The 14,474-nt window shown below is 48.7% G+C and overlaps 1 protein-coding gene across 1 annotated transcript in view; it reads left to right on the top strand.

Moving 5' to 3' along the window:
• Positions 1–14,474, top strand: part of LRRN2 (leucine rich repeat neuronal 2) — a 68,128-nt gene that overhangs the window by 32,216 nt on the left and 21,438 nt on the right. The window lies entirely within an intron of this gene.

The following is a 14,474-nucleotide window of genomic DNA, read 5'->3' as shown; positions in this document are numbered from 1 at the left end:
GGTCTTGAACTCTTGGTCTCAAGTGATCCTCCTGCCTCAGCCTCCCAGAGCACTAGGATTACAGCCATGAGCCACTGCACCCGAGCCAATCTCTGTATTTTAGATTCCAATTTATAAATGAGGGTAAAGGCATCACAGGGTTGTTGTAGGCTTATATGGGTTAATACAAGTAAAGTGCTTAGAAGAGTTCCTAGTTCATATCAAGTGTTCAGTAAGGGTCAGCCTGTCATTATTTGGCAAGGGAGAAGCAGCCGTCCTGGCCCAGAAATCAGAGAGGTGTGAAGAAGTTGATTAGAGATCAAGAAGACAATCAGCCTCAGGCTTCCTTCACGGTTTCCCAACCTGGGTTCGACGGAACCAACTCCTAGAGGAACTTAGAACTTCTGATTTGAGAGGGGCTAGCCATCTTGTAGCTGTGTACTTGTATCTTGCAGATGAGAATCAGAAGCCCAGAGTTCAGTGTGTGCCCTTATATTAATATTTGGCTGGTGCAAAAGTAATTGCAGTTTTTTGCTGTTACTTTCAATGGCAAAAACTGCAATTACTTTTGCACTATCTAATACTAGTCGCTTCCCTGCTCTGGGACTCTGCTTCTTCCATTGAAAAACAAGGAAGCAAAATGAGGTGGACACCGAGGTCCCTTCCGCAGAAGCTCTGACCTGAGGACGAGCTCACCTTGCTCAGATGTGGAAGCTGCCCCCAGGACAGACACTCACGTGAAGGTAGCAGGTTGGTGGGAGAGGCAAGACCTCACTTCCCTGCCAGCGCCCTCCATCTGTAGGGGAATGGCTTCTGAAATGGACCCAGGTGCAGGACAGCCCTGGGCTAGCTCCTTTCCCAGGAAGCAGACCCAGTTGCCTGCATTGGAATCACCTGCTTGGAAGCTTTTCAATCTGCAGGTGTCTGGGCTCCACCCTGAGGAGTGGGATGGACATTTGCATGTTAACAAGCTCTCTGAGTGATCCTTGAGCACGCTCTGAGTTTGGGAAATATTGGAGGGCTGGGATCCAGGATGGGAGGTGCAAGCTGTCATAGCAGAAATAGCTGCCACTTATCCAGTACCTACTCCGTGTGGGGCACTTTTTGACAACTCTAATCTTTACAACCACCACCCTGCAAAGTAGGCATTATTACTCTAATTGTAGGGAAGAGAAAACTGAGACCCAGAGCAATTAACTTGCCAGGCATCACCCAGATAATGAGACAAGGAGCCAAAACTTTAGCTCAGGTCCTTCTTTGCTCTTCTGCCTCCTTGCCGAGCTCCTAATCAGCCGCCTCTTACCTGACTCGAAACAGCGCTGGGAGGTGACCAGCTGAACTGGGAGAGGGGTGGGTTAACGTAAAGGCGGCTGCAGCTGCGGTTCAGGGAGGCAAGGAAGAAGGTGAGGGGGCAGGGGTGGAGAGGAGAGGGAGAAGGGGAGAGAGGAGGGGGAAGAGTCCCATGGCCCATCTCTGTTTATCCCTCTCCCTTTGCCTTGCAGGCATTCTTCAGGCTCACAGCCACTGTTTTGACAGGGTGTGAATCCATCGGCAACCTTTGTCTTCTCTGCTTCCCAGTCTCCTATTGTCTCACTAATTAAAGACATCTTGAAAAATTCCCCCTGCTGTGTGCTGCTTGGCAGAATGACAGCATCCCACTGGGGAAAGTCACAGCAGGCATCTGGTACCCCACCACTGGGAGACACCTGGGCCCTGGCAGGGCCGGCTGGGGAAGGGAGTTGGGCCAGGGGAGAAAGGAAGCAGCCTCAGGGCAGGGCAGGCAGGGGCTGGTGATTCTTAAGCCCTATAGCAGGAGGATGGGGTTCTGGAAGGAGGGCTGGGAGTTCTCACCTATCCTTGGGTAGAGTTGCTCAGTCCCCATTCGAAAGAGTTTTCTGCACGATTCCCCAGGAGCCCCCATCACCCACTCCTATGTCCGACAGAACTTCCCTTGGGATGCTTTTTGTGGCAACTCACCTGAAAGCTCCCATTCCCCAAGCCTTTGCTCAGGCCATTCCTTCTGCCAAATGCTGACAAGAAATCCGGTTTGCCTGGGGCTGGGGGATTTTTGGGGGCATACAGGACTTAAATGCTGAAATTGGGAAATGGGGACAAGTTGGTCACCCCACTCTGCTTCAGCATCATCCAGGTGTCAGTCCCTTCTTCAAAGAGGCCACCCATGTTTACACAGCACCAAGTCACTCTCCTGTGACCTTCTTTAGTTCCTGAAATAGCTTTTTATTGCTGCCATAACAAATCGCCACAAACATAGCAGCTTAAAGAAACACACATTTGCCATCTCACAGCTCTGTTGGCCAGAAGTCTGTCTGGGTTGGCTCGGCCGATTTCTCTGCTCCAGGTTTCAAAAAGGCCAAAATCAAGGTGCCAGCCAGCTGGACTCTATCTGAAGACTCTAGGAGAATCTGCTCCTGAGCTCATTCAGGTGACTGTAGGACTGAGGTCCCTGCTTCCATGCTGGCTGGCAGCTGAGAATGGTCCTCGGCTCCTAGGCGGCGCCCTCCAGTCCTTGTGCACAGCTTCCTCAGAACCAGCAACAGGATATCAGATCATCGCATGCTTGGAATCCCTTTTCTGCCTGCTGCTGGAGAAAGCTGCTTTAATGACTCATGTGACTAGATTTGTCCCACCCAGATAATCCAAGACATTCTCTAAAGTTCATAACTGTAATTACATCTGTAGGGTTCTTTCTGCCCTGGAAGGTGACAGATTCCACTGGCTCTGGGATTAGGGTATGGGAGTCTTTGGAGCCCCATCCCTCCTGCCGTCCGTCGTTCCCTCCGAGCCCCTACCACTCTGATGTCTACTTACACGTTTATTGTCCATCTATCCCCCCAAGTAAAATCCATGAGCGGAGGGATTGTGTTTGAGCTGTTCAGCGCCCTGTCCCCAGCCCTCCTGAAGCAACACTTGGCACACAGTGGGTTGTCGATGTTTGTTGAATGAGTGAGTGAACTTTACAGGGACTTTTGGATGCAGAGTGGAAGTGGGAACTTCCAGCAGGTCCAAGGAGGCTTCTTAGATACACCCCTCCGCAGAGCAGTTGGCATCGGGTGGGCAAAGCGCCCCTCCTGGATGCCAGGCCCCAGCTGTTGGCATCCCCCAGCCTACCTCTCTGCCAGTGTTCTTCCCTCTTCCCACCTGAAGGTAAGACTAGTAGGATCCCTACCCTCAACCCTGACCCTCAGTCTCTGCCTGCCTGAGAATCCCGAAGGGCAGAAGCCACTGCTGAGTGTGTCCCTGAGGGGTGGTGATGAGGTAAAGGCAGGGCCTGTCTGGCCTGCGCTGGGTTCAAGGCAATCCACCTGGGACTTCAAACAATTAATTTCCCCAATCTGCAAAACGATCAGCTTCTGAGGGAAAACAATTAGCCAGCTGCAAATTGTAATTGTCACCTCACTCCTGATTTTAATTTGGACTAATGAGGGCTAAGTGATTCCTGCTCCCTCCCCTCCCACTGCCCCTAGGCCCTGAGCCCTCACCTGCCAGCGGGCACTTAACCCTCAGCTGCCCAGCTTGCATCAGAGGCTGAGGAAGTTTTTGGGTTGGCACAGGGCCCAGGGCCAGGCTGGGCAGGTGCTGGCAGGAAGGAGGGAGGAAAGAAGAGAGCACCTCCGACCTAGCCCACAGGGGAGTTGCCTGTTTACAAGGCTCATAGGCAATCAAAGTTTTATTGAATGGAATTGACTAGTGACTCACTCCTTATCACAGCCAGTTACTCTGGCTGCACAGTCTCTGGGGACCCTGCTTCCAGGAGTGTCTGCCTCCTTCGCGCCAGGGTGCCTTTGCCTGGCCTTGCTCTCCCCATACACCCTACTGCTGTGGTCGGGGTAGGCCATGATTCTCTGCAGCAGGGAGAGGGCTCACGTCCATGTCTGCCAGTCATGGGGGTCAGTGTGGGACGTGAACCTTGGATCGTTTAATCTAACTTCCGTTCCTCTAAACAAATTAAGTCCTAGAGAGGAGAAGGATCTGGTCAAGGTCACATAGGGGTCAAGGCCCTGGAGGAACTCACAGCCCTTCGTGTTTCTTCTTAGTGGTTGCTTAATTGTCTATCTTCTTACCTGGACACTGCTTTCCTCTCTTGCCTGCACAATGCCTGGCATGTTCAGAGATGCAGGAAAGAAGAAAAGAATGCATCCCGAGCAACCCTGTCCATGTTCTTCTACCACCTCCCACCCCCATTTAGTCTCGTTTCCAGTTGGGTTGGGTTGATTGATTCATGTGCGCATCCATTCGTTCACAGACTGCAGCTGTGTGCTGAGAACCAGGCCATGAGCTGGGGATACAGAGATAAATGAGGCACATCCTTGCCCTCCAGAACCTCAGTCTAGTGGTTTCCGAATGTGGGGCTGTTCAGCCCAGAGACCCCGACCCTCAGCAGGTTGCTCTGGGGCGAGAATCGCAGGCTAGTGGTTTCCGAATGTGGGAGCTGTTTAGCCTAGAGCCCCTGACCCTCAGCGGGTTGCTCTGGGGTGAGAATCAGCCCCGAGCAGCAGCAGCAGCAGGTGAGGGAGAATCAACCCTGAGCAGCAGCAGGTGAGGGAGTCAACTGCAACTCCTGGCTTCTGCCCCTGGCTGCAGACCGGCCCTGTGCTCATCCACCTCTTTGAGTCACCACTGCTTGAGGAGTTAAGTTTGGAATCAGAAATCCTGAGTTCTTGTCCTGGCTTTGACGCTGATTTGCTCTGTGACCTTCCACAAATCCCTTTACCTCATGTCCTTTCTGAAGTCAGGGTCTCGGCTCTGGTGCATCCACCTGTCTTTTGGTGACTCTGGCCTGACCTCATCCCAGCTCCACGCAGCTGCCTCTCGCTCCATGTGCCAGTGGAGGCAGCTCAGCTAGTGGAAAGGCCTCTGTTCTGGTCAGGAGCCGTCTCTGTCTGGGCCTGCCACCACCACTGGGTAACCTCAGTTAGCTGTAAAGTGGGGAAGGTCACCACCTTGAGGGTTGGGGGCTGTGGTCTGAACAGCTCCACATTTCAAAACCACTAGACTGTGTGGTCCTGGAGGGCAGGGATGGGTCTTATTTATCTCTGTATCCCTAGCTCATGGCCTGGTTCTCAGCACACAGCTGCGGAGTATAAATGGATGAATGAATCAAACCAACCTAACCAAAAAGTAGGCTGGTGGGGGCAAGGCTAGAAGACAAACTGTGGTAACAAGTCCATGCAGGTGAAGGCTCCCTGGAATAAAACTCTCAGTGCCATACAAGAGGACCTCATTGTTGGCATGCAGTGGTCGCGTCTTAGATACCTCCCTCAATTCAGTGGACATACAAACTGGAGGTGCTGCGGGGGAGGCAGTGGAAAGCACATGGAAGGAATTTCCTGGCTCTGGGCCTATTTTCCTGGGGTCGCTGGATTGGATCCTCTTTCAGGCTTCTTCCAACTCTTGACATGCTGGGATTCGGCATTGAGATGTACCCATAGTGAGGGCAGCCTTAGGAGAGGCCACAGCTTTTTCTGCACCCTGCCCGGGCCCTCTCTCACTGTCTCCTGTGGGAAGGTGCAGTTGGCTGCACCTCTCTGACATTCTCCTCTTCACATTTTCCCCACTGTTTCCACACATGCTGCCAATCCCAGCCCATCCTGTTCCAGCTGTGCGCTCTTTCCCGATGGTTTGACCTGTCTTGTTTTCAGTAGCTGTAGCTGGGCTTACCTGCCAAGTGTCCCTGAGTAAGTGGTGGAGGAGGGATTTGAACCTAAGTCTTTCTAATCCACAGTCTGTTAGAATATAGAAATGTATGTTCAATAGAAATATAATGCAAGCCGCATTAAAAACGCAAAAAGAAACAGGTGAAGTTAATAACATATTAACCCAATATAGCAAAAATATTTCAAAATGCAATCAATAACAAATTCATGAATGAGATATTTCACATTCTTTTTTCATATTAAATATTTGAAAGCTGGAGTACATTTACATGTTAAGCACATCTCCATTTAGACTGACCACATTGCAAATACCCAGTGGCCTCATGTGGGGCTGCCACCTTGGGCAGCTCTGGTCTTTGTTCTTGATATTGCTCCTTCCTGCTGAGTCATAGAGTGACTCGGCATAAAAATCAGAGCTGTCCATCTGGGCTTTGCTTCTCTTTGACTTCCTACTGCTCTCAGGGACCAGCCTTTCTCCTTTGGGCTCTTTTGGAGTTGGTGCTCTCTCCCCTTCCCTCTTACCTTCTTACCTGCCCATCCTCCACCTCCTCTCCCCTCACTCCCTCTCTCCCTCTCCTTGTTGTCAGACAAGAAACCTTTAAATAGGTGAGACAAAGGTGACAAATGTTCCTCATTTACATTCAAGTTCTATCTGCTTTTTTGGCCCTGTTGAATGGCACCTCTATCAAAACATCTCATTTGGAAATGTCAGAGTGGCTTTTGATAAGTCATCAGTCACTCTGATGGTGGCTGACAGATGTGGGTAACAGTGTGGTGGTATCTAATATACTGTGGAATGCATCTTTTGCAATTGTGTGGTATTTTATTTATTCAACATGGCATGAAATCTTTATTGAAGGAAAGAAACTATTAACCCTGCCAGACCAGTCTCTTTAAGTCCTTCTTTTCCTCTTAACTTTCTAGCCTTTTTTTTTTTTTTTTTTTTTAACCTCCTTGGTTCCTTTCCTGGAATCAGAATCTTGCAATCCCAGTCACTGCAGGCCAAGTTCTTGGGCACCCCCTTGCCTATTGCAGCAAAAGTTAAGGCAGCCACACTCGTGGAGGCTCTGCCATCCCTACGGGAAGTGGGTAAAAGCTTCTGGGTTGAGACAGAACCCTGGCTTAGTTGCTCTTTCCCTATGGCTGGGCTCATCTTGTCTTTGGTGGCTGTAGCTGGGCTCGCCTGCCAAGTGTCCCTGAATAAGTGGTGGATGTGGGATTTGAACCTAAGTCTTTCTAATCCACGGTCTATGTTAGAATATAGAGATCTATGTCCAATAGAAATATAATGCAAGCCTCATTAAAAAGGTAAAAAGAAACAGGTGAAATTAATAACATATTAACCCAATATATCAAAAACATTATTTCATAATGCAGTCAATAACAAATTCATGAATGAGATATTTCACATTCTTTTTTCATATTGAATCTTTGAAAGCTGGTATACATCAACATGTCCAGCACGTCTCAGTTTGGACTGGCCCACTAATCTTGCCTGAATCCAGACTCCCAGGTTCTCATGAAGGGAGAAAATCCAGCCTTGACAGTGTTTTTCCCTGGATGTAACTGCTACCTCCTCCCCAACAGCTCCCCCAGCTCTCCCAGAGTCTGCCACTGTAGCTGCCATCTCTGATGGGCTGCACTGCTCCTGGGCCGTACTAACCCAGGTGCTACTATCCCTGTTTCCCCAGAATTTCAGCTCAGACAAGAGTAGGTTTTTTTTTAAGGAACGTTCACTAAAAACTAAAAGAAAAACCACACACACACACACACACAGCCTACCCCAAGAAAGCGTGGAAACAAATCCCAAGTTTTTTCAGGTCATATATTTCTGATCTAAAATGCAGGCAGTCAGGTCCCTAATGAGATGGGCTGTTTCAGTCCAGGCCGCCTGGTCCCCGCCCCTTCCCCTAATTCACCTGTGTCTGGAGTTCCCCCCTCCCCATCTTTTCTCACCTTGGAGGTCTTCCTTCCCTGCCACCACTTTTTCCTCTGGTCCTCCTCCCATTCTTTTGGGGTTGAGACTTTGGCCAGGTATTGCAAGTAGCCAAGCATGGTGGGATGACAGGTCTCTAAAGGCCCTGGGTTGTTACTGAGAGAAATCACTGTGCTAACTTAGTGATATAGTTTGGCTCTCACTCCCCACCCAAATCTCACCTTGAATTGTAATTCCTATAATCCCCACATGTCAAGGGTGGGACCAAGTGGAGGTAATTGAATCATGGGCATGGATTCCCCCATGCCCGTTCTCATGATAATAAGTCTCATGAGATCTGATGGTTTTATAAGCACCTGTCATTTCCCCTGCTTGCACTCACTCCGTCCTGCTGCCCTGTGAAGAAGGTTCCTGCTTTTCCTTTTCCTTCTGCCATGATTGTAAGTTTCCTGAGGCCTCCCCAGCCATGCAGAACTGTGAGTCAATTAAACCTCTTTCCTTTATAAATTACCCAGTCTTGGGTATTTCTTCATAGCAGTGTGAAAATGGACTAATACACAGACATTCTGAAGTTTCCTCATCAGTACATGGAGATGGTAACACCTGCCTCAGAGAGTTGCCATGATGATTCCACATGCAATCACACATGTGAGAAAGTGCCTTGTCAACCTAAACCCTACTGTGAAATCATTCTTTTACCCATGTCCAGACACGATGGAGGAAAGGCTGCCCAGTGCCACCTTAGCAACTGGCCCAGCCCATTCTCCACCCATTCTTTAAAGAAAGATGCCAACACACACACGTTTTAGCATGAGCCTTTCCCTGTTCCTGTTTCCTTGGGGTGCTGTTTGTGATTTCTGCAGAAGGCAGCATCTTATAAAGAAAAGAACTGTTACTCTAGGGCCAGACCAACCTGGCTCCAATTTTAGGTCAGTGCAACTTCTTGTATGCCTCTGGCCAAATAAGCCGCCTCAGTTTCCCCATCTGTATAATGATTTAAGAATATCAGTCACACAAGAGTTGGACCTATGACACTGTCAACGCTCATGACTATGAATTCCCTTCTTCATCCCCGCCCCACCCTCACCGTCTCACTCTCTGTGCAGGTGTAAGGTGGAGAAAGTACCTGGATGGTTGACAAAATCCTTCTGCCCTGCCCTGCCCTGTGGCTTGGAGTAGATAGGTGTGGAATCCAGATGGGATGAGCATATCAGTCCTCTAACCATCAACCTCCACATACCTAGTCTACACACAGGCCTGCTCCAGCAGGACCCAAGCTAGCCACCCTTGGGGAGGGACTGCCACCTTTACAGGAAACTTCTATTAAGGAGATTCCACTGCCAGCCCTGGGAGCCATGTTGTTTGTTCTTTTACCCCAAGCCGCATTTATTGAGCACTGACCATGTGCAGACCCTATGCCAGGTGAGGGGATGCTAGGGATGAGGGAGGCCCAGCCAGCCCCTGCTCTTGAGAAGCTCAGTCTGGGGAGGCAGGTGGACTCACTATGGCTCATGGTAAACAAGGGTAGATGTTGCAGGAGCAAGAGGAGAGAAGGAAGGTGTCACAAAGGGGATGACAATTGAGCTGACACTTGAAGGATAATTATGAGCTCCCTAAGCAGAGAATGGAAGGACATTCCAGAACAACAGGTTTAAAGACTTGAAATCACAAAAGAGAACAGCCAGCTCCTGTCCAGGGCAGGGGAAAAAGAAGAGGAGAGGATCTGAAGAGGTGGGCAGGGATGGGGCTGTGGGGAGTGCTGCCAGGCCAGCCAAGAGCTCTACCCTTTGAGTAAGGAGAGAAAGTGACCTCCCCCATCACCAGGAGAGAGAGGGAGGGAGGCTGCATGGTACAGATGGAAAGCCCAGATAGCAACTGTGGAATCTCAGGGAAGAGCACTGTGAGGATGGCTTCATGGAGGAGAAGGGGCCGGATATGAGGATTTGGTAGAATGTGGTCAACAGTGTAGGGAGAATGTGGCTTCTGACCACCATTCCCATTTTACTAAACAGCTGTTCCCCCTGGGACTCACTTTTCTCTGATATTGCAGTGGTGCAGCAGATGGGTAGGGGCATGTATGTCCCCACCCATGCCTGCTGGGAAAGGGAACCCATTTATTGAGTGCCTGTTGCATGCTAGATGTCAGATTCTCTGCCAGCATTATCACATTTAATCCTCACGATAACTCTGTGATATAATACTCTCATATTACAATATAGAAACTGACACCCAGAGAGGTTCAGTAATTTGTTGAAGGTCACACTGGTGGGAAGAGGCTAGGGCAGGATTTGAACTCAGGTCTCTCACATCCTAAAGGCTTTGTTCTTTCCACTTTGTGGTGCAGAGCATTTGGTTCCCAGCTTCCTGAGCCTGATCCTCCTCTAGCCCCAGGGTTTCTGGAGGAATTTATATGACATTGTTGCTGCCTTCATCATTAGAAGGCTGTCACCAGGGTGACAGCGAACAGTAGATATGGAGCTGTCACAATGGGAAAAATGAGGCAATGAGGAAGGCACTCCATCACCGCCTCTGGATTAGAGGCGGCCACAGCTCTGCCTGGCACACACACCCTGTCATGATTCTGCCTCAGCTGCACCCCAACCTCATCCTTGCCCCCTCTTCAAATGGGTGGAATCCAGGCCTCAGAATGCACCCCTGAATTCCAAAATATGGAGTCATCTTTGTGGAAAGGGGCCAACCCACCATCTTCAGAACCAAGCAAGGACTAGAACAGCACTTAACATGTTGGGAGGCCACAGACCCCTCTCAGAAGCTGATAAAAGCTATGGACCTTCTTGCCGGAAAAATGCACCTGTGCTCACACATTCACACACAAACATGTTTGCATGCAATTTCAGATAATTCTCAGCCTCTGCAGTCCAACTGAGGACTTCAGATTAAGAAGGCTTTCTCTCTGGAGATGCTGGGGGGAATACATTTACAAAATACATCGTTTCTGACGATGTCTCCTTTTCTGATCCCTTCTCTGTTCCTAAGCTCCTGGAGAAAACAAAGGAAATGTAACTCAGATGAAGTAATTGATTTAGAAGAGTGTGTTGGCAACGCTCTGTGTGGGGAGGTTGAGGCACTGGCCACAATGAGAGCTTTGGGTTGTCTGTTTAAATGGCTCAGTGTTCTTCATGTCCATCATGGTGTGGGTGGACTGTCTGACAATCAGGATTTGGCTCCATGTCTGAAAATCAGTCTCTCAGGCTCTGAGCCCCTCAGGATGCTGGCTTGTGAAACACTTAGGTGCTACACCTTCCAGGGGATGGGCTGGAAAATGCTTTGTAGAAGAGCCCGTTGCTGCAAGACCCCTGAGGTCCTCCTCCCTCTCACCCTCAGCTACCTCTGCAGGTTCCTGTTCCTCCCTGGCAGGAAGCACCTGTGCTCTTAATAGACTGCCTAATCACCTGTTTAAACTAGACATTGTGGGGGTAATGACTCCTGGCTGGAACCAGAGAAAGCCATCGGCTATCCCCTGTAGGGATGAGTCCTACTGGACATGGTCCCTGCTGGCTGCAGAGGCCGGAGCAGTCCTTCCTGAGGGAGAGCCAGCTGTGTGGTGGGGCACAGAGGGTGGACTGGGGACTGTTTGAAAGTTTGGCAAAGAGAGCTGGCAACTCTTTCCCTCCCTTGCCTACCCTGCTACTCCTGGGCACAGGATGGACCCAAATGTGAGGGCTAATGGGAATGCAGAGCTGGGAGGCAGGGTGCCTGGGGTCATTTCACCCCTCTGCCAGTGGCACTCAAAGAATAGCTCCTGGCACAGGTCAGTCCCACATACACCTGCACCTGTTCCCCAGCTGGAGAAGACAGAAAATCTGGCAATACCTAAAGCTTCCCAGTCCCAGGGGTGTGACTATAAAGCCAGTAGATTCGCTGTTTGCCCAAAGTTTTGAGGTCTGGGGAGAGAGGTGCTAGAGTAATATAAGTTACAGCCATGTTAATTATTATTATTTTTATCATTATTACAGGAGAGAATGTTCCCCCTGTTAATTCCCTGGGAAAATGGCTGTGAAAATGAGCTGGCACCATCCGGGCCTTGTGCCCAGGAGAGCAAGAGCACTGGCTAATACAGCCTCCAAATCTGCTTGCCTCCAAGCTGCTTTACCTGGTCTGCCACTGCACCCCTCTGCCTGCCACCTCCCCTAATACACATGTGCACTCATGTGCACAGATACACAACACACACACACTTACACAGCTGCAGCCCTGGCTGCAGAGAGGAGGATGCATAGCTCCTGCAGCATTAGAGAGTGGATTTGGCCCTTGTTTCTACCTCACTGGGAGAAAACTGACTGAGCTATAGTAGAACCATGTGAAGGGGTGGGGGAAGACCCGTGCTTTAGTTGTTCTGGAGTTTTCCGCTTACAAACACTTTCACATGCATCATCCCGTAGGCTCCCTCACAGCCAGGTAGTTGGTGTGGTGGTGGAAAGTGAGAGCTTCAGCATCACACAGCACTGGACTTACATTGTGGCTTCTGTTAATACATATACTAGCTGTGTGACCTTGGGTCAGTTGCGTAACTTCTCTGAGCCTCCATTTCACCATCAGTAAATGTAATATTACTCTCGTAGGGTTGTTGTGTGGATTAAAATTTTTTTAAAGCTTTGTGAAAGGCCCGACACATAGTTAGCATTTGATAAATGGTGCCTATTAAAATTCAAGGCAGATATTTTTCTCCCCATTTTATAGATGAAAAGAAACTGGGATCAGTGAGATTGTCCTATAGCTGGTGTCAACCTAAATAATGAACAGAGAGGCTCTGCAAAAGAAAAAGATACTTATTTGGGAATAGAGCATTGCACTGGGAATCCGCATGCCATAGTAAACTACATGTGTGTATTCAGGAAGGTTAAATAAGACAAAGATGTTTAAAAGAAAAGATGAGGAGGATTACATAATTGTTTTGAAATAATTATCCTTGGCTACAAAGATCAATAACAAGGGTGACACCAGTCTGAGGTTGGATAGCTAGCTGTGGACAGATGTCCTTGCAGAAATATTTTTTGTGTAAGGTTTCAATGGTCTTTGTGCAATATTATGGCTTTTGCAATCTTTTTGATAGTTTTTGTTATCAGGCATCCAAGCATGAGAACTCTCTTCATGGCCTTCCCTGGCTCTATTTGTCATGGTGGCTTTTTTTGTTTTTCTTTTTCTTTTTTAACCCTGGTAAGTGCTAGAGCTGTTATTAGAACTCCTGGATTTAGATCCAGATTAACTCTCTTAATGCCACGCCCTCAAATGCCGCTGTTTTCCTGGGAGACTTGGGCGGTAATGGTGTGGAACTGTGTAGTCTTGAGTTAGCCTTTTGGCTTCCCCTGCAGCCAGCTCTGTCCTTCCTAGCCTGCCCCACACATCCATCCATCTGGAGCTTCTGAAGGTGTCACCTCATGGCTGCTCAGTCTCTGCCAGGTGGGGCAAGGGAGTGGAGATGGGTAGAGGAGACCCCAGAACCCCGTGGAAACTTCAGGGCCTCATGGGGTCAGAAAAGATGGTGATGGATGGAAAGCAAGCATGGGGAATGGGTAGAGAAGAGACAGGAGAGTCAAGAAAGAGGTGGAGAAGGGAGAGCGGAGCCAGGCTTTACAGTCTCCTCGGGAGGAACTGCATAGCCTGTTCCATAGACTCCGCTTGCTACAGCCCCTGAACGCCCTTCCAGGAGGAGAAGTCCCACTTTCAGAAACCTGTTTCTTCTATCTGATAATAATGCATCCTTATGTTTGCTGGCCGCTATGGTCTGAATGTTTGTGTCGCCCCACAGTTTCTATGTTGAATCTTAACCCCTCAGTGTGATGGTGTTACAAGGCAGGGCCTTCAGCTCATGAGGGTGGAGCCCACCTGAGTGGGATTAGTGTCCTTATAAAAGAGACCCCAGAGAGCTCCCTCTCCCTTCCTGCCATGTGAGGAAACAGTGAGAAGATGGCCCTCCATCCGTCAACCAGGAAGCAGGCCTTCACCAGACACCAAATATGCCAGCTCCTTGATCTTGGACTTCCCAGCCTCCAGAACTGTGAACAATAAATTTTTGTTGTTTATAAACTACCTGGTTTATAATATTTTGTTATAGCCACCCAAATGGACTAAGACCATGGCACATCCAGCTATTTAATTTACTTTTCAAATATGATGTGATTGTGAATTTATGGTAAATGAATTCTATTTCAAAGCTATTGTTTATATATAATTATATAATATATACACATATGTATGTATGTGTGTAAAATCGTAATATGATTTGTTAAGAGCATGGATTCTTGCTTCTTACTAACTGTATGATCTTGGGCAGCAAGAGGCTTAACTTCTTTTAACCTCAGTTTTCTCATCGGCACAATGGGGATAATAATATAATAAAGTTTTATGAGGATTAAAAGAGATAGTGAATGGTAAGGGCCTGGCAGAGAGTAAGCCCTTAATGAAATTAGCTAATTTTATGGCATCTATTTTAGCTATACAAGGCAAATGTCGCTACCTAAATTGTATTTATTTATTTACTTGCTTACTTTAGAGACAGTGCCATCTGTCATCCAAGCCTGGAGTGCAATGGTGCATTCTTAGCTCACTGCAGCCTCACCTCCTGGGCTCAAGCAATCTTCCTGCCTTAGCCTCTCAAGTAGCCAGGACTACAGGTGTGCACCACCACAACAGGCTAATTAAAAAAAAAAAAAAAAAGTTGTTATAGAGATGGGATCTCACTATGTTGCCCAGGCTGGTCTTGAACTCCTGGCCTCAAGAGATCCTACCAACTCAGCCTCCCAAAGTGCTGGGATTACAGAAATGAGCCACCACGCCCGGCCATTACTCCCATTTTAGAATTGAGGAAACTGAGCCCAGGAGGATGTTCCTCTGTACATGTCTGGAGGGCAGCATATTCATCT

The sequence above is a fragment of the Piliocolobus tephrosceles genome, chromosome 1 (assembly GCF_002776525.5).
Source record: "Piliocolobus tephrosceles isolate RC106 chromosome 1, ASM277652v3, whole genome shotgun sequence".
Taxonomy (NCBI): domain Eukaryota; kingdom Metazoa; phylum Chordata; class Mammalia; order Primates; family Cercopithecidae; genus Piliocolobus; species Piliocolobus tephrosceles.
This window is presented reverse-complemented; position numbering and strand designations above follow the sequence as displayed.